The 23,838-nt window shown below is 42.4% G+C and overlaps 1 protein-coding gene across 7 annotated transcripts in view; it reads right to left on the bottom strand.

Annotated features, from left to right (window-relative positions):
- RREB1 (ras responsive element binding protein 1) overlaps positions 1 to 23,838 on the bottom strand; it is a 144,902-nt gene that overhangs the window by 97,689 nt on the left and 23,375 nt on the right. The gene's annotated exons all lie outside the window — the stretch shown is intronic.

Genomic DNA, 23,838 nt, shown 5'->3' with positions numbered 1-23,838 from the left:
CAGCTGTTCCAGCCAACATGGAAACTGAAAGGGGTGATGCTATCTTTACCCTTTACCTAGAGTCAAGCTGGTACCGTCCTGGCAGGGCTGCCGTGAAGCTGCCTCAGTTCTAGTCTGCTGAGCACAAGAGACAAAGAAGGCAAGGGAATGTTGGGCCAACAAAGCACACCCGAACAACAGACAACAGACCCACCTAGAAGAAAAGCAGTTAATAAGTAACAAATTTTAAAGGATGCAAGGAAAAAGAACTGCTTGAAAAGCAGTTCTTAATGTCACTTGGAAAATCCTGTTCAGTGCTAAATTCAAAAGATTAGATCGCATCTAATTCTACCTGAATTTCCCAAGTGGAAGAAGAACTCTTTTATCAGTTTTCTTGAAAGTAAAAACACATTTTCTCTATTAAAAACGTTAAATCCTGCTCATAAAAACTTTAACGAAACCCTTCTTTGGTCTTGTGGCATCAGGCCTCAGATGAGCATCTTCAAGAGAGGGCAGGCAGCGATGGAAAAGGAAAGACTGAGAAGCATCAAAAAAGCAGCTTATGAGAAAGGGTTCCTCTCAAAAGCCTGAAGCTCATACACAGGTTAACTGAAGAAAATGTTTTTCTGGTGTGACTGAATTGTCTCCTCTGAGAAAACACTTTCCACTAGCAATTCCATTCTACCCCTGACAACTCTATTCTATTTATTGTTCAGTTTTAAATGACTGGGCAACTGCTGCCCAGCCATGCATCTTCAGAATTGGCCAACACTTCACCAGCCTACCACACACATAAACCACCAACGAATGAAGCTGGTGGCGAGGAGGCTGAACTTGTAACGTGAACTGCCACCAACACACCACACTTCCTGCTAATTTTGACACTGTGTCCATTCAAGAAAAAAATGAAAAAAACTACTGCAAGGTCTGGTAGGTTTGCCACCCTACGCGCCGCAAGAAGACTCGCATGGGTGCCCAGGTTCAAATCTTGCCTCTTTCATTTGCCAGCTATGGTGAGTCGCTTGACCTTGTGACACTGCCCTTGGACCTCCAAGTTATGGAACCTTCTTTCTGTTTCAGTTTCTGCATCTATTGATATAAGATGGAGACAATGAACACCTACACCATACTGTTGCTAGGGGAAATAGGTGAGTTAAACTTGTTAAATGCTTAAGCAGTCAGGGATATATAGTATAAACTCCCAAAGTGCTTGCTGCTGTCATGTATGCTCTCACACCAGCACATATGCTTACCACACAAATACACTAGCAAGTGCCTATCAGCACTGCAGGGCTGATTCACTAGTTATCAGTGCAACAGGCTGGGTGAAGACATCTCATTCATCTGGGCAGCAATTTTCAACCAGTATGCCGCAGAATTTTTAAAACATTCAATACCCAACTATTCAGTCAGGGGCACTGACCTTTTTCCCTTAGATTGTCAAAATAAAAAATGACAAAAGCCAACAAAACAATACCCATCGAAGTGTGAATGAATCAAAATTGTAACTATTTTTTTTCTAAATCAGCAAAAAATGTTCTGATATGCTGCAGAATTTTAGTAATTAGTTTATGTGTACCATAAGACGAAAAAGGTTGAACATTGCAAAAAGGTAATGGTTTTACAACTTTAGCATGCACCTTGGGAGCTTTTTGTGACAACTTCTGGGCCCTACCTCTAGAGTTTCTGAGTCAGAAGGTTTGGGATGGGGCTTAAGAATCTGTCTGTCCAGGTTCCCAGGGGATGCCAGTGCTCTGATCTGGAGATCCAACTTTGAGAACCACTGCTCTAAGGAAGAGCTAACTCCTTAGGTTCCATGCTTCAGGCCTAAGCCTCACTGAGTTTATTTACATGCACAGTGAGCCTTAAGTAGATAAAATAAGAAAGGTGAGTGGCAAATATGCCTGTGCAAAGAAGCTAACTGCCAGAGACTACCCAGGTGTTCCTCCACTTTGCCTAGCACCCCACACCTCTGCATGTTGCAGACAGCGTGACAGGAGGCCCAATACGCGATAAGCAAAGGTGTGCATCGCTCTTAGTCTGAAGCCTTTAAAACAGGGGTCCCCAAACTTTTTACACAGGGGGCCAGTTCACTGTTCCTCAGACCGTTGGAGGGCCGGACTATAAAAAAAAAATTATGAATAAATCCCTATGCACACTGCACATATCTTATTTTAAAGTAAAAAAACAAAACGGGAACAAATACAATATTTAAAATAAAGAACAAGTAAATTTAAATCAACAAACTGACCAGTATTTCAATGGGAACTATGGGTCTGCTTTTGGCTAATGAGATGGTCAATGTCCGGTTCCATATTTGTCACTGCTAGCCGTAACAAGTGATATGATGCACTTCCAGAGCCGTGACGCATGCATCCCGTGTCACTGGAAGTAGTACTGTACATGAGCGGCGCCACCACATACGGTACTCCAGCATCCACATCCTGTGCTCCTTTCACTGACCCACCAATGAAAGAGGTGCCCCTTCTGGAAGTACGGCAGGGGCCGGATAAATGGCCTCAGAGGGCCGCATGCGGCCCGTGGGCCGTAGTTTGGGGACCCCTGCTTTAAAAGCTGATGTGTGGCCTGCTAGCCTTTCCTTACTATGGTGACCTGGAAGCACAGATGAAAGCAGCCTGTATCCCTGTGCCACTGCATGAAAAAAAGGTGCACTAGAGGGCTGCTAAGCCTGAAGCAAAGTTCATGGGAACAAGCAATGGCACTGAGCCATTTATAGGTTGAGCTACTGAGATTTTTAAGTTGGTTTGATATTCAGCTTAATTCAATTAAACAATTCCTATCATTACTACAAAAAGGACCTCCTCAACAGTCTTATTAGGTCCAATCTATCAAACATATATGGGAGGTTAAAGTCGGTTAGCTAGGATTTCTACCCTCTCTCATTCTCATCAATTTGTCAAAATAAATGAGATTTTATTTTTTTTTTTTTTTTTTTTTTTTTTCTTTTTCATTTTTCTGAAGCTGGAAACAGGGAGTGACAGTCAGACAGACTCCCGCATGCGCCCGACCGGGATCCACCCGGCACGCCCACCAGGGGCGGTGCTCTGCCCCCCAGGGGGCGATGCTCTGCCCATCCTGGGCGTCGCCATATTGCGACCAGAGCCACTCTAGCGCCTGAGGCAGAGGCCACAGAGCCATGCCCAGCGCCCGGGCCATCTTTGCTCCAATGGAGCCTTGGCTGCGGGAGGGGAAGAGAGAGACAGAGAGGAAAACGCGGCGGAGGGGTGGAGAAGCAAATGGGCGCTTCTCCTATGGGCCCTGGCCGGGAATCGAACCCGGGTCCTCCGCACGCTAGGCCGACGCTCTACCGCTGAGCCAACCGGCCAGGGCCAATAAATGAGATTTTAAAAAAAGACTTATTGGGGGTCTTTTTCCAACCAAATATAAAAATTCTTCACTGCACCATGATTATTTAACAGTTGCCAATAATTTAGAGAGCAAAATGGGCTAATGTTGAAAATGTGAAAAGTAAATACATGGAAGGGTCCAGATCAAGAGCCCACAAAACAAAGTATGTGCGCAGACTCTGCAGGAAGGCTGGGCTCTGCGAGGACGGGCCGCAGGGAAGGGCTTCCACTGTAGTGCACACTGGTAACATATTTGGCCCAAATGGAGAAGGTGGTAAAAACATCACCACCTACCTACAAAATTGCTTTTTAAAACATGTAATGAAAGCTCGGCTGATTAGAGCATCATCTTGCAGCGCAGAGGTTGTTGGTTCAATCCCTCGTCAAGGCACATACTCAGGTACAGATCCATGTTCCTGTCTCTCTCTCTCTCTCTCTCTCTCTCTCTCTCTCTCTCTCTCTCTCTTCTTCTCTCAGTAAAATTAATATATTAACAACTTTTTAAAATGTAATAATTTCTTGGCAATTTAGAAGTTTGCAATTTACCTTCCAAGCCATACGTAATTAAATAAGATTTTCCTCTTACAAAATCACACACACACCCAAAACAAAGTATACTCTAGAACAACTTAAACAGAAAATTTATAAAATACAAAATTAAAAGAATGGAGGGGAAAGAACTTTAAAACCTGTACTGGAATCAATCACATAGGCCCTTCCTGGTCTATAAAGCAAAAGAGCACTTCTTTGCAGAGACCTCAATGAGGAGGGCTTCAGTTGAGTAGAAGCTGCATCTAATCCCAAAGGCAAGGGCATTTCCCCTAGCTCTTCCTCCAAAGGGCAAGAGAACACACCTATGTGCACACACACTTTCAAATTCATCCTCAAAGTTTGCTAGGTGGCTCTCTGCTCCCCAGTTAGCCCTGGCAGAGCTCAGTGCTGAGAAGAGGGAGCCTGAAGCTTCTGGCCAGCTCAAGTTCATCAGCCCCTTGAGTGCCTCCTTCTCCGGGTGTGGCACATTCCATCTCTTTAGGTATTGCCACGGGGCCAAAAAAAAAAAAGGTAAACACTCATGTAATGCATTTGGTCACCTATTACAATTCAGCTGTAAATCAGAGTTGAAAATAATAAAAAGGCCCCAATGCTAAAAAAGCTAGTTTCTCTAATATTCAGCAACTGTTGGGTTTTGTTTTGGGTTTTTTTTGGTGGGGTAAGGGAATTTTTCTTCTCTTTTCATTTTTTTCAGGAGACTTGAAAAAGTCATTATAAAAAGTGAAAACCTGAAAAACTTAAATATTTCTCTTTTTAAAAAATTCTTATGACACACTATCTGTGAGACAATAAGGAGACCAATGACCTCCACGCATACTCTAAGACAGGGTTGCTTCTTTACTTTTCATTAACACTGGGGGACATTCTCTTAGAATACCAGAGATAACAGGAATAATGTGCAATTAATTAGATAATAGGTAGATGTAGTAACAATCACAGAGCTAAAAAAAAATTCAGCATCCCATCCTGCTATACTCTCCCCTCCCAGTCCCGTTGCTCTCCCTACTGCCTCCTCCAACTTGTACCCAAACACATCTTAGGCTATACGAACGTCATGTCTCTGTGATGTGCAACTTTCATGTAGATCTGTGATCATAAGGAAGTCCGCCAAAACTACCTATTAGCAGCTGATTTTATAATGCTCATTATGTGTCCTCAAATCAGTCACTCTGTGTGCATCTGCAAGAAACATAACGGGAACTTCCACCCACATTTAAAAACTGAAAGCCATATAAAAGCGACCTCCTGTATTCCTGTAGTCTAACTTGTTCAGTTTAATGCTTCTGTCATGTTCATAATGAATGAAGCTATAAGTAAGCTCCTGGGAGTTTATAAACATTATGCTTCATATAATCAAAAGCTCCTTTTCACTTACTTATGTCCAAAGAAGTTTGTGGTTGCAGACTTCTACACACTGTCCAAACAATGCATTGGGAATTACTCTGAGAGCTCAACAACATGGCTCTTGGTTCTCTCCCAGCCCACGAGGGCCAGGCACCCTGTCCCAGGCAGCGCAGGGAACTGCAGATCGCGCATCAACAGAGCCAGTCCCGTTGCTCTCCCTACTGCCTCCTCCAACTTGTACCCAAACACATCTTAGGCTATACGAACGTCATGTCTCTGTGATGTGCAACTTTCATGTAGATCTGTGATCATAAGGAAAACCCATTCTTAACTAAATGACTCCCAAACCAGCACAACCCACACACACTGAAGTTCCTTCTCTTCACAGACTGCTCCAGGGAGCTGGTGTGCAGATCATATGACTACTAAAATCCCTTGGATAAAAGCAAGCATTGTCCACTTTTCCTTAAAGTCTTGAAATCCTGGATAAGATCAGCAATCAAGTAACATTTCAAACCTCCAACAGCCTTAAATCAATTAATCAAGTTCTTCTCTTTGGATCTTACCCTCTTCCCCCAATAAGTAACAGGATGTCCAATAAAAGCCATTTTAGTCAGCTTTTAAAGCAGACTGACAGCATTTATGTTAAATAAAAGATTAGGATTATGTGAAAGGGTGAGCTTTTAAACAAACAACAAATGCTATGAACTGAGATGCTAATAACTGCCCAACAAATTTCTGTCGTGCCTTTAGAGTAAGTTCTTCCCGGGCATCAGAGTATTAACTGAAAACAAGCCCCCTTCGTTCTTTATGTTCGTCCCCAGTCACACAGATGAGTTTTCTGTGCCTGTGATTCATGGAGGCTGATCTCCAGGCAGCCAGCAGCTGTTCAAACCCTTGCTTGGATGCCCTCCTCCCCTGCACCTCCAGCTCCAGAGTTGTCCTTGAGGCCCACCTACCCAGTGGACGCTGTAAGTTCATCATCTCAGACTGAGCCAGCAGAAGATGCTGCAGGGCTGCAGGTCACTTCACAGTTACGTACAGAACAAGGCACAAGCTCCTTCACCCTCTGCCCTGGCCCCACCCAAAAGTCATCGCAAAGATCTGCTCCTCACTCCTAGGAAGCAATGGTTTTCATTATTTTCCATCTGCTGTGAGCATCTAACACCCAAATAACTAATTCCTATTTCTTTCTTTTTTTTTTTTTTTGGATTCAATCTTATTTATTCCCTTGTGGAATGCTAGGTTTATAATTCCTACTTATATGCAATTCACACACATTTCCCTTCCCTGACAGAGGCACAGAAGTCTAACCATAAGAGAATGCTTTGCCTCTTTGGCATGGCAATCAGGAGGTACAGTTGCCATGGACATTCAAGAGATCAAATTTCAAAACTAATACATGTTCAATGGAAACACTTTCTCTTAGTTTTAAAAAAAGTATTTGATTCAGGAGCAGAAAAGTTTATACCAATCTTATACATATCTAAGGCAAATCTAAGGGCAGAAAAGTCTTAAATGTAATACCAGTATAAGCTAATATGTGAGTAATTAAAATGCATCTATTAGTATGATTAATACTTAGACCCAGTGCCCTGGCTCCTGGTTGGAGCACTGTTCCAACACACCACAAGGTTGCAGATTTGATCCTCAGTCAGGGCCCATATAAGAATCCACCAGTGAAAGTACAAATGAGTGGAACAACAAATCCATGTTTCTCTCTTTCTAAAATCAAGAAATTGAAAACAAAAAATAAAACAAACTTCAGCCCAGCATTATTTCATACTGAAGCCGATAAAATCAAAATACTTGGAAATTACTAGTAGGTATTAGTTACCTGTAGAGTTCTCAACCCTGAGATTTCCATGAAAATGTCCCTGAACACTCACCAAGGCCGAGAAAAAGCTTAGTGTCCCACCATGGAATGCTGCAGTCAGCTCCATTTGTAAAATGGAGCCACTGAGGATAAAATTAACAAATGACTTAAAAAATATAATAAACCCTGCCAAGTAAACATACTTTACATTTTTAGTTACGATTATTCTTCCTGGCCAAAAAAGCCATGCATACACTAGTATAGGTGACATGTTCAATTCTGGGCACAGATATGAATTACAGTACGATTAAGTAAAATGAAGGCAAACTCATAAAAACACACCAAGTGACTGCTAAAGTTCCATTCAGCTCTAAATTGTACAATTTTTAGAATAAGCCTGTCATTAGGATGGAAAAAACATCATTCCTTCCTTCCACTTGTCATTTGATGGTTTAAAGTTAACTTGTTTATTAGCTAAGTTAAATTTTCTGAGGCTTCCTTTAAGATTGGAACTCCTTTTCTATAGAGACTGTGTCTCACAGAGTATCATGACTTCTTTGGTATCCACCAGATAGAGGGTCTTCTCTATCACCTGCTTTTTAAAATTCATTAACACTGTGTAGTATTTTACTTAAAAATATAAAAAAATTCACTTTAGAACTATAAACCACCTAATGATATCAGGTCATCATTTGAATCTATTAATGAATCATTTCTTTCTCCTGCAAATCTAGGCAAAATAAATTATATTTTAGCGTCTACCTGAATACAATGGAAGGTTCTTCCTAACCCTTGAGGTTAACTCTTAACACAGCTGCACACCTCTGAGGGGCACTGTTGTGTGGGGAAGATTCAGAAGTTAATCTTCTTTTTTTTTTTATTCAGTGAGAGGAGGGGAGGCAGAGACAGACTCCCGAATGCCCCCAACTTGGATCCACCCTGCAAGTCCACCAGGGGGCAATGCTCTGCCCATCTGGCGCATTGCTCCATTGCTCATCAACCAAGCTCTTCTGTAGAGTGCCTGAGGCAGAGGCCATGGAGCCATCTTCAGCGCCCAAGGCCAACTAGCTCCAATGGAGCCTCGGCTACAAGAGGGGAAAAGAGAGAGAGCGCGCAAGAGAAGTGAGATGGGGAGGGGTGGAGTAGCAGATCGGCGCTGACCAGGAATCAAACCCGGGACATACACACGCCACGTCCACACTCTACCACAGAGCCAACCAGCTAGGGCCAGAAGTTAATTTTCTATATAAAACTCCTGGGTGTAAATCATTCTAAAGTATCTTTCAAACTTCTTCCTCCCCTTAAGTAGAGCATGGTGAATCAATGTATGATTAATCTAACCCATTTGGGTGGTGACTCAGGGTCAATACAGTGAACAACTATTACAAAAGGCACCTTGGGAAACTAGCATAATGTCCCTCCTATTTCTATTTCAGTGCTGCCCCTATTCTGTAGGCCCCAGTTGGCCATGCTTTTCTTTTTTAACTGAAATTTTTATTGAGAACATATGGATACACAAGCAGTTGTAAGAAATCACAGAAAGGGCTCCTCTGTTTGCTTTGCCCAGTTTCCCCCAATGGTAAATAGCCGTACTGTTTGCATTCTTCCATCTCATCCACTGATATCCTTTCTTATTGCTGTCAGTCTGGCTCCTTCTGATGGCTCTTCTCCACCTCCAACCACCAATTTTGGCCTCCAACTTACGGTCGACTGGAAATGGGAGAAACAAGGTGGTCACGGCCATGGCCATATCTAAAGTAAGAATAAATAGTGCTTGCCTGACCAGGCGGTGGTGCAGTGGATAGAGCGTTGGACTGGGATGCGGAGGACCCAGGTTCGAGACCCCGAGGTCGCCAACTTGAGCGTGGGTTCATCTGGTTTGAGCAAAGCTCACCAGCTTGGACACAAGATTACTGGCTCGAGCAAGGGGTCACTCAGTCTGCTGAAGGCCCACGGTCAAAGCACATATAAGAAAGCAATCAATGAACAACTAAGGTGTCGCAACGAAAAACTGGTGACTGATGCTTCTCATCTCTCTCCGTTCCTGTCTGTCCCTATCTATCCCTCTCTCTGACTCTCTCTGTCTTTGTAAAGAAACAAAAAAACAAAAAAAAAGAATAAATAGTGCTCAAGTGTGGGCCTAAAGGATCATCATGAAACAAAGGGCGGAGAGTAAGTAACAGGACTCCCTACCCCCACACCTCCTGCTGGTTCTTCCTCACTCACATGCTGAATATTCTGGACCTATGAATGACAAATAAGTGACCTCCACAAAAGTGATACATTACTTTTGAGTCTATTAAATACTAGCTAGCTAGTTGCTATTTCCACACTGGAAACTAGTACTCTGGCAGTACCCAGGGTCATCCTCTTTTAACATTTTTCATCAAGCCCTGTCAATACTTTGGAATGAATACATATAGCCTTAAAAAATTAAACTTTTTTCTGGACTCACTGATGTTTGTGAGGAAGTTTTAACTCATCAGTCACTTGTACTACTTGGAACAATTCAATTATATAAGTTGAAGGAACAAAGTTCTAGAAAAGAGATGACAAAGAGCATAAGTGTGCTTCAGAGACTTCAGTAGGTAAGAAAGTGTCACTTTGTTCTATTACATTATGAACTTCTCAAACAAAGAAGCCTGATGGAGGCAGACAGAAGGGGCTTAAAAGCTTAAGAAATGGGAGGATGGTACAATTAATTGTCACACCATCAGATATAATACACTCTGATGAGGCCAGAGAAGGAAAACAAGGCAAAGAAAGTGCCCATCTTGTCTCTTTACACAATACCCAGATATCCCAGCATTGCAGACTATCTTTTCATCAAAGGTTATCATGATACCACATAAGGCCCGAGAAGAAAGGCAATAGCCTTTGAAGGGCAGTGGGCCATGGGAAGGAAGGAAAAGAAAAGAAGAGGAAGAGGAAGACATCTCCTAACTGAACCACAAGGCTCAGTCCAAGAAGCTGAGATGCCTATCCTAAGGTATTCCAAGGAAAAAAAACTGCATTTCTTTCTAAGTCCTCTCTGCTCCACAGACCTGCCAAGTGGAAGATGCTACTGTCAGGCCTGAAGAGAGCTGCATGCTTCGTGCTGGCAATGGGAGGGTGAAGTGTTGTAAACACAAGAGGGCAGCCTGGGGATGATTTGAGGTGAAACAGTGGTGCGGGTGGGAAGGTGGGGACTACTCTAAAGCACCTTCTCCACTGGTGCCAATAATGCATGCTACAAGGGAGAGTTTACCCTCACAGTGTTAAAGATGCTCCAAAAAACAAACAGTTGAAGACCAGGGATCATAAAACACAAAACATGTGCGGTATTAAAGATACTAATAAAAACTAGGATTTTAAATTCTAAAACAGATGTACAAAGAGAATTCAGTTTCTTCTCACGTGATAATAGAGTTTCTTTAGTTTTCAGAGTGCCAGAAACTCTAGGATCAGAAACATGTTTCAAACAGTGTGAAGATGGCAAGAATAAAAGTCCTCTTTCCCCTCCTTCCAAAAAAGAAAAGAAAGCCACATTAGAAATGGCCTGGGCCTGCTGCTAAGCACTGGAGGATCTGTGCATTGGGAGAGGTTCCCCTGCATTGTGTATTACAGTAAGCTGGAGCATGCCTATATATAGTCTGTTTACGAAGGGATTAGACACAAACACCACACAGAATTTATATCAGACCAGGATTGGCTCCCCCCCCCCCCATATGCTTTTAAAGAGCTCGGTTTCTCTGTATTTATGGCTGCAAGATATCTTCTAAGCCCCAGCTAACTTCAGATGCTTCAAGAAGCAATGTCTCATACTGGCACTTGGAGCCCAGAGGCTCCCCTCACTGCCCTCCACTTTCCATTGTGACCTCACCTCCTGCCCTCCCCCTCCCACTCCCCCCCCCCCACAGGGCATCCACCCCACAGTCACACAGAAGCATAACTACACACTGAAGAATGTCCGCTGAATGGGGCCTATGTTATATGACGAAGGGCAAAGACAAGCATGCCATCGATTTCTAGAGAAACAGCTGGCAAGCTGAGGCCTCTTGCACAGGCCCCTCAGCACCAGAGTATTTTCATCTCATCAAATGTTCTGGTCTGGAGAGGGAAAGCCTGACACTGAAGGGGGAGGGCGAAGATGTTTTAAAGTCTTGGGGAGGAAAGGGGAAACAGAGAAAGCGGGAGAGAGGGAGAGAGGGAGGGAGGGCTGAAAGGAGGGAGGGAGGGAGGGAGGTCGGGAGGGAGGGAGGTCGGGAGGGAGGGAGGGAGGGAGGAACAGACAGAGACAGGCTTCACCACTGGCTTTAATAGTCTTGCCCAACCTGTTCTGCGGTATGTTCTGTTAACTCCTTTCTGGCAAGTGGATGCAAACAGCAACCCCCTTTTTTCTCTTCTTTTCCCTCAGGCATACTGCAATTTAAGGCAGACTTGTGAAGAAAGGTCCCTAAGAAGAAGTCTAAACCCATGACTGACTAGACTCAAACCCAGAATTTTTATCATATAGTGTAAGACCTTCACTACTAGCTCCTTAGAGCTGTCATCTGGCTGGATAATATCAACTGCCCAAGCGCTCTCCTCCTTCCCCTGAAAAATACACAAAGTAAGGTTAGGTCCTTAAAAATAGGTAAGTCGAAGTCAGGCTGAGCGAGGCCAGTTTGCACACACTTGAACAAAGCACTATGTAAGAAGGAAGCATAAAGTTAATGGTTTTTTGGGGGTTTTTTTGGCCTGACATTAGGCATTTACAGGGTTAATAGACAGCCTGCAGATCAGAAATCTATCTGCTTAGCAACAGAAGCATCAACTAAGCCACACTGAGTTGTTTTGACACAGGAAAAGCAGTTTCTACCTGGTGAATATACCTGGTGATGTTTCAGATGCCATTTTAAGCAACACACATATTAATCACATGAAAAGAGCAGTCAAGAAACAACATAAAAGGAGAAATGTCCAATAAGAGTTTACCCATCTGAAAGGTACAGATCAAACCAAGCATGAAAGTGCAGAAGTCTGTTATCCACATATGGAAAACAGACTCCAAAAGTTAAGGGCAGACAGGGCTGAGAAAATTGCTCTTGGAATCAGTAAAACCTGGACTCACTTTCCCCTGCACTTGTTTGTAATTGCTTAGACTTGACATGAATCTTAAGGACTCCTCCAGTAGTGGGAGACTTCATCATCACAGAAAGGCAGATCCCCCTCTAAACAGGGAGATGAAAAGGAGAGCATGAATCTCACAAGAGGTTACACTTCTTTCCTTCAACATGTCAGTATGTCTCAATTTCAACAAAATGAAAATGCTACTCCAGGCCTCCATAACCTCTTTGAACGACAACAAATATTCCTTGAAACCTAAATATTTCCTGTAAAATTCAACTATAGAAGGCTTCTTCATTTTCAGCAAATGACTGTTTCCTCTTTGGAAGCTACAGGATGCTGAGGCTTGTAGAGCTGGTTGCTGTAGGATGTTTACTGCTGTTTTAACAGAAATTTGTTTTAGACAGAAAGACAAAGGTCTAAAGGCAGTTACAACCAATAATTTGGCCCAGTTGTTGAATATGTAAAACACAACAGAAAAGTATGTTAACACACTCTTTTAGATAAAATACAATTAAAAGGAATACTGTCAAGATATGTATATGTAACACATATACAATTGCAGGACCCAAGAATGGAGATGTGAAACAAAATAGAAGTAAAAATTTTAACAGTAATCTTAACAGTTTTGGGTAGGACTCTGTTTCAAGAGGAGAAAAAAATAGATAACTTTTTTGTAATGATGATATCCAAATACTCTAGAAAACCACCTTGTGAGTTGGGTTTTGTTAGCTTCCCTTAAACTCTAAACTAAAAACAATTCTCAAAGACAGTGTGTGTAGAGTTTAAAAAGAAGGAACTATAATGACCCTGGGGAAAAAAACACTTGCTAACTTCAATGCAATATAAAATACAATTTCAAAGTCACATGGTTCTTTGAGATTGTTTTAAAAGCACCTATGCAAAACCAAGCCACAAAAATAATCTCCTCCTTTAACACATTAATAAAGTAAAAAGATGTGTGCTTATTCAGAACCTCTATACTAACAAGTTGAGCAAATTAAAACCTTATTTCTGAAATTTACATTTAAAAAAATGTAAGCTGGGTCAAAGGAACTGTAGTGTGAACAAAATGGTGATGCAAAAATCTGGCCTATGCAGAAACAAAAAACAAAAAGAATAAAAAGAAAAGGCAAAGGGAGAAAAAGGCGACAGTGATGCGCTCTGGTTGCAGGCGGAGTGGCTGCAAGGCCAGTTGTATCCAACAGTTGTGCTTGAAACAACAAATGGTGCATTCATAAAAGGCAAAAACCAGGGCTGTGAGAAGCTGTAAAGGCTGCGCACAAAATGATGAGCAGCAGACTTTGCTGTTGTTCCGCAGCAAAGGAGTGAAAAAAGGACTGAATTCAGTTAGAGGCACAGGCTGTCCCTTCAGCTGTGGCAAAATGGTGAGCAAGAGGGTCTAAAGAGGCCCCAAGTACCATGTACCCTAACAAGAGCTGAACCTAATGATAATTGAGTAAAGAACTCTAGATAAGAAAATACTCTTAAGAAACTTGCAAGGGGAAAAGGCCAAGTAGAAAACAGAGAGTACATCTTCCCCTTACCTTTTATAAAGAAAACATTGAGCATCACGAAAGCCATAGCCTCAGACCAAGGGATTAAGGGAGAGTAAGCCTTATTACCTGTGACATTACCTCTCCCTGGCCTCAACAAAAGAAACATCTGGTACCAGCTACTCAGCATCCCTGACAATTCTGTCAGAAAGCCAACTTCTTAAAAAATTAATTAGTGGCATTTACACCCGCCAATGCAGACAGCCTATCAGAGTTCTAGCTCAGGTACCACAATACCTCACTTAATAGGAAACACAGGCTTGCAACAAAGCAAGCATCAGATGGGAGAATTTCAAGGTTTCTATGTCATTTCTTAATTCTATTTTTAAAAATATTCCCAGTGGCTCAAATGTATTCATTTGTTTTATTAGATATAAGTGCAAGAGTCACCTGTATGAATAACCAGGAAAGCATTTTTGAATGGACAAGCCTAAGCCTTACAACAGACCTACTGCATCTGAATCTTCTGGAGTGGACCCTGGCAGGTGTGTCAGGGAAAAGCTTCCCTCAGCTTAAGAATTATTGGTTGGGATGCTGCAGCCCAGTGAAAAGTGATCACTAAAAAAGGACATAAAAATGAGACAGGTCATAAAGTGAAGGAGGCTGTACAAAGTCAAGTCACGGGAACTGTTGTAATTATTTGGTCGAGTAGGAGGAAGTGTCCCTGGTGCAGATGACAGTGTCCCTGGTCTAGTTAGCTAGACACTTCGGGTTCTGCCCCAGCCACATGGCAGCATAGAGAAGCAGGCAGGAGCCAAGTGCACTGTCCACTGTGCCAGCTCACAGAGGAAGGCCTGCCTGGGGAAGTTAGGGCACACTTAGCAGGGACCTCTGTGGCAGGCAAAGTTCAGCCAACAGGAGTAAGGCTGCCAGTTAGCAAACCATCCGTTGTCCTCACCAGTAATATACTTGAAATACTGTACAGAAAATCAAGAAACTGCATTCCAGCTGAATGGGATCATATTTAGAATACTGATTCTGAGGGAAGAATGGCGTGCCCCACTTTCAAAGAGAGGCACACAGGGTCTGACTCCAGTACTGCTAGTTAGTCGTAGAGATTTAAAAACCTGAAGCCACCGTGGCTTGTTTGTTCTACTTTGCCCATCTGACTCCATTTTCAGAAGGTGGGTCATAGTGGAAAGGAGAATGCGGTTGCCCAATATCCTGGCTAAAATGACAGAAAGGATCACAAGCTGTCCTGCTTCCAAACTCTCCGCTTATGCTGCTGACACTGTCCTGTCTCATCCACAGAACTGCCCCCCTCCCTTCTCCTCTACGCTCCTTTTCCTTCCAGTTTAAGCGCTGGCGCGCTGGCCCTGTCCGCACCCCTCCTTGTAACAAGGGCTCTGCAGGTAATTCTTCTTCTTCTTCTTTTTTTTTTTTTTGGCTACTCGGTGTTTTCATTTTTTAAACAGCAATTGGGTAAACCAAATATCTTAACGCAGACCACTTCTGGGAAATAAATACAAAATGTGAGTGGGCTAGCTCACACTTATGCAAGACTTATGAAAATTTTAAAGTGGTCACAAGCTAAATAACCTCAAAGTAACCTCCATCTAAAAAAAAGAGAGAGGACTTCACTCCGAGCTTACACATTTTCTAACCTCTCCCTAAGAAGAACCTATTAAAAAACAAAACAAAAAGAAACAAGCTCAATTCCTGAACGGGCTCTCTGAAGAACTCTGGTAGATAGCTCCTTAAATCGCAGCTCCGGCCGACAGGGCGCAGAGTGCGTCAGTCTCCGAAGAAGCGCCGATGCTGCCCACCAGAGGGAACGGTCTGGACCCCGCCCCCATCAGCCTGCCGACCAACCGGCACCCGCCATCCTGACTGACGGCCCCGCTGCCCGTTCAGGGGGCGCCCAGCGTAGGCCCGAGGTGGGGCGAATGGCCGAGAGGGCCTGGCTGAACCCGGGCCCTTGCCAACCCTCGCCGGCCAAGCCGCCATCCACCCGCCTCCCGATCGCTAGCTGCACTCGTCCGAGCTGCACGAGTCCCCTGGGACCACGACCCAGGCCGACACAGCCGCTTTAGACGGCGTACCCAGCACACAAAGACTCCTCGGCCCAGGCCATCTTCTGCACTAGCGTCCTCCCCCGGCCTCTGTCTCGCAGGGCCAGGCCAGTGCTCCGCTCAGCCTGCCGCACGCCTTCCTGACGGGGAGCCCAGGACCCGAACTCAGCCTGACAGGACAGCCTCCACTCCGTAGGGCCAGAGGAGAGACAACGACCCTACGGAGCAACTTGTGTTTTCCCTCCGGCGTTACCCTTCGGAGTGGTCTGCCACAGTCGTCAGGGCAGATGCACAGGCCATCTTACAGCTAGGGAGCCAAACACGATGCCCAGTGGCTAACTTGATCTGGATGCTTCCATCCACAGTGCAGTGAAGGCAAGAAGAGGATCACTTTTACTGTCAGTCATTTTTGAAAACTTGCATGCCCTTTTTGATTAAAGAGCATAAATCACATTCCTATTATGGAAAAGGATACATGGAGGCAACAGTTTTAGAATATTACATGATTTTTGAAACAAGCATGATTATTCTATATTTGGCAATGTTTTTCCTTCTAGCACTTCTTTAATGACTTACTGTGATATCTCCGGAAATTAGTTATCAGAGGGCAATCCCAAAGAATCTTTGGGAAGGAAAAAAAGGAAACCCCTATCACACTGAAAGAAATCTTCAGAATCGCTATAATTGTTACAGTACTTCTTTGCTGAGAACTTGAGAAACTTTCATCCTAGAAGGCATGAAATAAAGCTCAGAATTTTTTAAAAACCAAAAGGAAAAAAAAAATCACTAGCCTTGCCATTCAGAGGAAGCATATGAAGAAATTTGTTTTAACCCCAGTATGTAGAAATGCTAGGCAAAGTAGCCTTCACAGGCCTTTCACAAAACTAAAGAAGGTATTTGGTGTGAAACTATGTTTCTTCCTTAAATTCTCAATAATTTTAAAAAACTCAACATCCATGTGACCTTGGACTCTTCATTTTCATGTCTCTTGCGGTACACTCTTTGCTAACCATTCAGCACACTGCGAGCTCTGATAAAAGTAGTTAATGTTTACTGAAACCTGCACATGAACTGTACTAAACCTGATAGCAGTGAAAAGGCAAAGTTCTGTTAACAGCATCCATGTACAATTAAAAAAAATGGGGGTGGTGGTGGTGGAGGAGGAACCAGAAGGGAGGAACCCTTTTTTTCTTTCTAGTTTGAACTTAAAATTTCTTTCTGACAAGTAAGTTGCTATACATCACCAACGATGCTTTTAATCTATTTTGATCTTTTTGGGACATTTTCCATACCAATATACTTAGCTTTTTTCTTCTTTTTTTTCTTACAGAATATAAAACTGACATGTTTTTACATGTCATGTTCTCTCTCACTTTTTTGAAGGCCCAGCTATCTAGTCAATATAACTGGTTTAAATTATATATATTCTTAAACATTTACTTATTGAATGACTGCTTATAGGTTAAACTGAAGAACTATTTCATGCAAAAATTTAATATTTCTATGGTTACCATCTAAAATGTTTTTCTTCCCTTGAGCCTTTTGTTTTTCAAATGTGAAAACAGTTCATTTCAGTCTGATCAGATCTTTAATTCTATCTTAATACTACATTCAGTCAAACATACTGAGTTAAATATCAGAACCTACTGATATTTTTAACTTAGTGATAATAACTGTTTCTTACACTTTCACACTGTCTCCTTTCCTCCCATTATTTCAGTTAAAATAATAGTTCAACTTACAAGCACACACACACAATCACTGTATCCAGAACAGGATGCTCTCAGGTGTTTAAAGGGAACTTTCTCCCCCATCCCCCTAGCTTAAAGGGCAGCAATAGAACCAGTCACCTTGGAAACAAACATCACCCAGTGTTTGCAGAACAAACAATGGTACCTTTTCAGCCAGTACCAGGCAGGCAGGCCAAGGGGCAGCAGAGCAATTCTGGGACATAATAGGAGTGGTAACATATTGCATTCATTCAGTGCACGAAAAAGTAGTTCAGTACTGAAAACGAAGTGCTCTCAAATGTGTGAACCTCTGGCTAGCAACCATAGACAAAGCTGAAGCAAGGTTTAACGTCAAATAAGGCTACTCCTAATCAGAAAAAAATATGTATTTCCATTGTTTTTGAATTGCTTTGCATGCTTTATAAATACGATAAACTACACTTTTGTCACTGAAAAGTTCTTTCTCCAGCAACTAGGAAGAAATTGCTTAAAATATGTATTTTTAATAAAGGCTATGTTTAGCCCAGACCAGGCAGCTCAGGTGGTAGGAGAGTCATCCTGACATGCCAGGATTGCAGTTTGATCCCCAGTCGGGGCACATATAAGCATAAATGAGTGGAACAAATTATTGATGTTTTTCTTTCTCCTCCTCCTCCTCTCTCTCTCAAATCAATAATAAAAAAAAGGGCATGTTTCCTTTAATTACCCCTACAAAACAATCATGGTATTTTTCTTTTTAATATGCCACCATTTTAAAATGTGTATTGCCAAGCACCTTAGCCCACTTACGCATTTTTGGTATTGATAAATCTGACTGTAAGCTAGAAAATTAAATTTCATTTTTAAAAATGTCAACAGACAGATAACATATTTATAAGGGCCCTGAATAACAACCATTTTTTGATATCAATTACTAAGCTTCCATTTATTGAAGGTTAACAAAAGCCAATCATTTTGAGTAGCTCAAGTTTTAGGGAAGATTCCTATTACTGTTTTTTTTAAGGCTAAGCTGAATAGTTAATAACAAATATGCAAGTGTTCTTCAGATCCTTCAGGATGAAACTTTTAATGTTAAATGTAAGTAACAGTTTCCTCTTTATTCTGGGTGTGCACTGAAGTTTTCCCTTACAACAAGGGAGAAAGCTGGGCCCAACTGAATTATTTGAAAAGGAGTTTGTAGTCAGTTAAATACCACAGTAACTGGCATTTTCTATCACCTACAGACTAAGGAATGAATGCCTAATTAAGATGGACCAACATGCAGCTTAAACTGGAAAAGTGCCTGTCCCTTTTCTCCCTTTTCTTTTTTCTACAAAGATTTAGGTCTTTAGCATCCTTGAGTTAAAAGCACATAAAGGGCATTTAATGCCATCTAAGGTGTAAAACTCTAATTTTTTTTATGTAGCAACAATAAATCAGTTAACATTATTAATCTTCCTGACTGAGCATAAGTGAGTCAGGAGGACTACTGAAAGGGATCTAAACAGTCATACCGTGTGCCCTTGAAAATGAAAAGGAGCTCAGCAAGGGATGACTGAGAATCCTGAAAACTACTGAAGAAATACTTTAAAGTGTAGCCGCTGGGCGTAGTACCAGGTCCCATATTCTTAAAAACTGAAGCTGCGGCTCCAAGGTTGGGAGAGGAAGAGGAGGAGTCAGGCAGCTGAGAAGTGACTCTCATCTCCCATCCTTTCCTTTAGCATCAGAGAGAGAGAGAGAGAGAGAGAGAGAGAGAACAGAAAGAGAGAGCAGAGTGGGCGTACAACCAAAGCAGAACTGGAGCTTTCCACACCTTATCTGATAGTGCACCTTTCCAACTAATTTTTTTAGTAGATGAACAAAATTCCTACCTGGGGTAGTCTGGGCCAACGACTCCCCCAGTGTGGCCAGAGAGCTAGTTTCAATTAGTAAAACAACTGTTTTAATACTTGGCTTCTTAATGTCAATGCCTATTCGGTCCCACAAAATATGTACATGCATATCAAACTCATGTTAGCATTCACTGAATGACAAAGCCTGCAGACAAAATGCCAACACAGCCAGACAAGTTCTGAACCATAGCTTTGGGTCCGGACTGAAACAATGGCAGTAACTGATGTCAGCCTCCCCACTCTCTGCTCTGGATTCCAACTCCCTGGGCCTCTCCCCGCACCCACTCCCGAAGGCAGCTCCTTCCCAAGTGCCCAGGGGGCTGTGGGGAGGCACTTAGTCCCTCCCTGCTCCTGCCTCCTCCTTCCAGGCCTTCCTGGGAAACATGGGACAGGTCTGAAAGTGAGGAGTCAGCGCTGGGCTTTGGGGAAGGAACTCCCAGTGCTGAGCCACTCCCTTCCCCAGATCCACAGCAGCAGAGATCCAGGGTGATGACCCCAACCGCAAGCAGCTTCCTCCATCTTCTCAAAGAACATCTCAAAGGGGGCAGAGTTGGGAAAGGAAGTGAAAGAAGGAGGCCCAGGTGTCACAGTGGCTTTATCTTTTTCCCTCCTCAGTATTTCTATCTAGTTTCTGTTTCACTGCCTTCTCCCACAAGGAGCATATGAACTGATGTGTGCATACCTTTTAAATGAAATTCTGCAGGAAATACTGTGGGTTTGATTAACGACATGCTTTTAAGAGCTGCCTGATAATGAAGATCTCTTGGAAGTGTCAGGATTCAGACTCAATCCATTTTGAACATTTATCCTTTGTAGATTTAAATTTAAATGTCTTTAGAGATTGGTATAAATTACTCTGTACATTATTACACCTAACAATCATCTTTTCTCCTGTTCAAAAAGAGAAAACTCTATTATGTATTCCTAAATTTATTATGTATTCATAGCTGCCTCATCAAATAACATCTCTTACAAAAAGCTTAGTTATTTACTTCATTACCTAGCTACTGAAGGGAGAAAAAAAACCCAGTTGATTAAACAATACTTCAAAACAAAATAAACTAAAATCCTTAAGATATAATTCATTTCTATTTTTTAAAATGATAATAACATCTATAAAACCAAGACATGAAAAGGTACTTATGGGAGTCCCCTTTTGAATCAAACCTTATAAAGATTTTATTTATTGATTTTAGTGAGAGGAGAGAAAGAGAAAGCTGGATGGGGAGGAGCAGGGAGCATCAACTCATAGTTGCTTCTCATGTGTATCTTGACGGAGCAAGCCCCCGGTTTTGAATTGGAGACCTCAGCATTCCAGGTAGACACTTTACCCACCGCACCACTATAGGTCAGGCTCAAATAAAATCTTTTAGAATCAGAATTGTAAAACGCTTTAACCCTCCCTCACCTTAAGTGAGAGGAGGGGGAAACAGACAAACTGCCACATGTGCCCAGACCTGGATCTACTCCGCTACCCCATCTGGGGCTGATGCTCAGACCAGCCGAGGTAATGACTGTGGAAGGAGAAGAGGGAGAAAAGGGGAGAAGGAGGAGGTGAGAAGCAGATGTCGCTTCTCCTGTGTGCCCTGCCCAGGGTTCAAACCCAGGATGTCTGCATGCAGGACCGACGCTCTACCACTGAACCAACCAGCCAGGGCCCCAGTAATATAGCGAGGGGGGGGCAAGGGGGTCTATCATGCCCTGGGCGCCCCTCACAGAGGGGCGCCAAATGGTCTCCAAGACAAACAAGAAAAGCTTAGTAGAAGGGGGGGGGCACACCAATAAAGCGTCGTGCCCCGGGCACCAATTATGTTCCCTACGCCACTTCAGGGCCCCTCTTTTATTTAGCAAGAGAGACAGAGACAGACAGACAGAAAAGGAGAGAGCTGAGAAGCATCAACTCATAATTAAGTCACTTTACTTGTTCACTGATGGCTTCTCATACAGGCCTTGACAAGGGGGTGCGGGGAGGCTCAGGCTGAACCAGTGACCCTTGCTCAAGTCAGCAACCTTTGGGCTCAAGACAACAACCTTGGGATCATGTCAATGATTCAGCACTCAAGCCAGCAAGCCTGTGCTCAAGCCAGCAACCTCGAGGTTTCGAACCTGGGACCTCAGCATTCCAGGTTGATGTTCTATCCATTGCACCACCACCAGTCAGGCAAAAACTGCTTTAATTCTTGAAATTATGTTTGGAGGGTTTTTTCCTTGAAAACCTTTGTGAGGTCAGTGTCCCTCAAAAGTAACCATCACCTTCAATGCATTCACAGGAGCTTCATGGTGGCTGAGTGCACCAGTCAGGGGCGGTCCTGGTTCCACTACATAGATGGCCATCACCCTATAACTAAGGTCAGCTGACTAGTCACATGCTGCCTCTCTCACAGGTACACTTAATGAAGTACCTAATTCTTTCTGCCTGCTTTGTAAGAATCCAGTTTTATTATCTGCAGAAAATCCAAACAACACGTTCTTTTCTGGGTTGCAGCTTCCCAAACCCTACTGGTTCCCAGGCTTAGCTGATATGTACATGCTGTTTACCATACACCATACCATGTTCTGCTAAGAAAATGCTGCAAAAGCTCGAAATAAAGGTAACATTCAACATTTACTACATAAACAAAATATTTGCTCTCAGCCCTGATTCCTAGGAAAGGGTGGAACACTGGGATGAGTTACTTTCAGCAACAAAGCAGCTTCTCCTATCAGCAGCATCTGAGGTATTAAACAATTAAAAACTGTGTCAGAACCCAAGAATAAGAATAGCATTATTAGAGGCATCACTGTTGAATAACAATTACTAAGCCATATAACATCCACATTTTAAAAAGAAGAAAATAGAACCACAGGAGAATGGAACTATGGTTTTTGAGGTAAATCACTCCACTGGCAGTCTTTTGGCTGCTACCCTGCCTTCAAGAAGTTTTTGGGATGCTTAGCATTTCCTGAATGTGAGGGTACCTCTCCTTTATATGAAAAAACAATAGCTTCTAAATTCACAGATTTTTGTTTGTTTTGACTGATAAAAAAGAAATAAAATACTGCCTGAGGTTTCATTATGTTACCTCCTAAGTATAATGAAGGAAAGAGATCCTGCCCAGTTTACAGATGGAGAAACTGAGGCACAAGGTGTATCTTTCATTAACCAGAATCAAGGTTGGGCTTGGGTTTAGGACCTTAGTCTCCTAGCTAGCAAATCCAGCTCTAATAGATCATATGAAATTAATTAAAAGGACCAAGGAAGGTATGTCATGAAGTATGTTGACATGTGTCTGATTCAATTCACTTCTCCAACAGCACTCCTTCCTTTAAAATGATGAGGAGAATGAGGTGAGGTGGGGGCAGCTCTGGAAAGTTCAGTAGTGAGCAGGTGGGTTCAAAATTCATCTTCCTAACTTGTCATACAATGGCCCTCAGATCCTCTACTTTCACAGTGGATCCTGGAGTCAGAGAATGTCATTTGTCCTTCAAGACTGATATAATTGCTATTTTCCTAACATTAGACATTAGAATTATTCATATGCAGAATCTATCTTCCTCTAGGGCAGGAGCCTGCAGGGAGCTATTTCAGAGGGTCCACTTATTCATATGCTTATCAAACTAAACATTTTCAAACCAAGTAAATCATATGTAATTAATTTGTAGATAAATTCCATTAAAAGTGTTATGTTAAAGAACTTTTTGTAAAGAGCTTCCCAACAAACTCTAAAAATGTAACTAAAATTATGTTTGCTCTGGAAAATTTTTTACATTAAAAGACGTCCTTACAGCCTGACCAGGCAGTGGCGCAGTGGATGGAGCGTTGGACTGGGATGCGGAGAGGACCCAGGTTCGAGACCCTGAGGTTGCCAGGGTCATCTGGTTTGAGCAAAAAAAAGCCCACCAGCTTGAACCCAAGGTCGTTGGCTCCAGCAAGGGGTTACTCCGTCTGCTGAAGGCCCGCGGTCAAGGCACATATGAGAAAGCAATCAATGAACAACTAAAGTGTCGCAACATGCAAGGAAAAACTAATGATTGATGCTTCTCATCTCTCTCTGTTCTGTCTGTCCCTGTCTATCCCTCTCTCTGACTCACTCTCTGTCTCTGTAAAAAAAAAAAAAAAAGACATCCTTACATTTGAAAAGATTGGGAATAACTGCTCTTAAATGTTCAATAACATGATGTTGATTAAAGCAAACATATGCCATTAAAAATACAGCCAATTAACATACCATATCATCTATAAAATGCACACACAGTATAAGATGGAAAACAGCTTCCTCTCAGGAGAATCTGATCTTTTTGAGGGGCTTTTTTTAACTGCTCAATTTGTTTTTCATAGGTGATTCATTTGTTTAGGGTAATAAGATCAATAAGATGACAGAATATATACACTAATCAAAAAATAAATACATTTTGTTGGCGCAGGCTTTTCTTTAGAATAAATCAATTTATGATTAACTATGTATTTATATATTTACAGTAAAGATCTTAATCCTAGATTGGCATGATTAATCTAATAAAATACCTTTCCTTACCTTACCCA

This window comes from Saccopteryx leptura, chromosome 3 (assembly GCF_036850995.1).
Source record: "Saccopteryx leptura isolate mSacLep1 chromosome 3, mSacLep1_pri_phased_curated, whole genome shotgun sequence".
NCBI classification, from domain to species: domain Eukaryota; kingdom Metazoa; phylum Chordata; class Mammalia; order Chiroptera; family Emballonuridae; genus Saccopteryx; species Saccopteryx leptura.
Note: the sequence above shows the minus strand (reverse complement) of the source record. Positions and strands in the feature narration are given on the sequence as shown.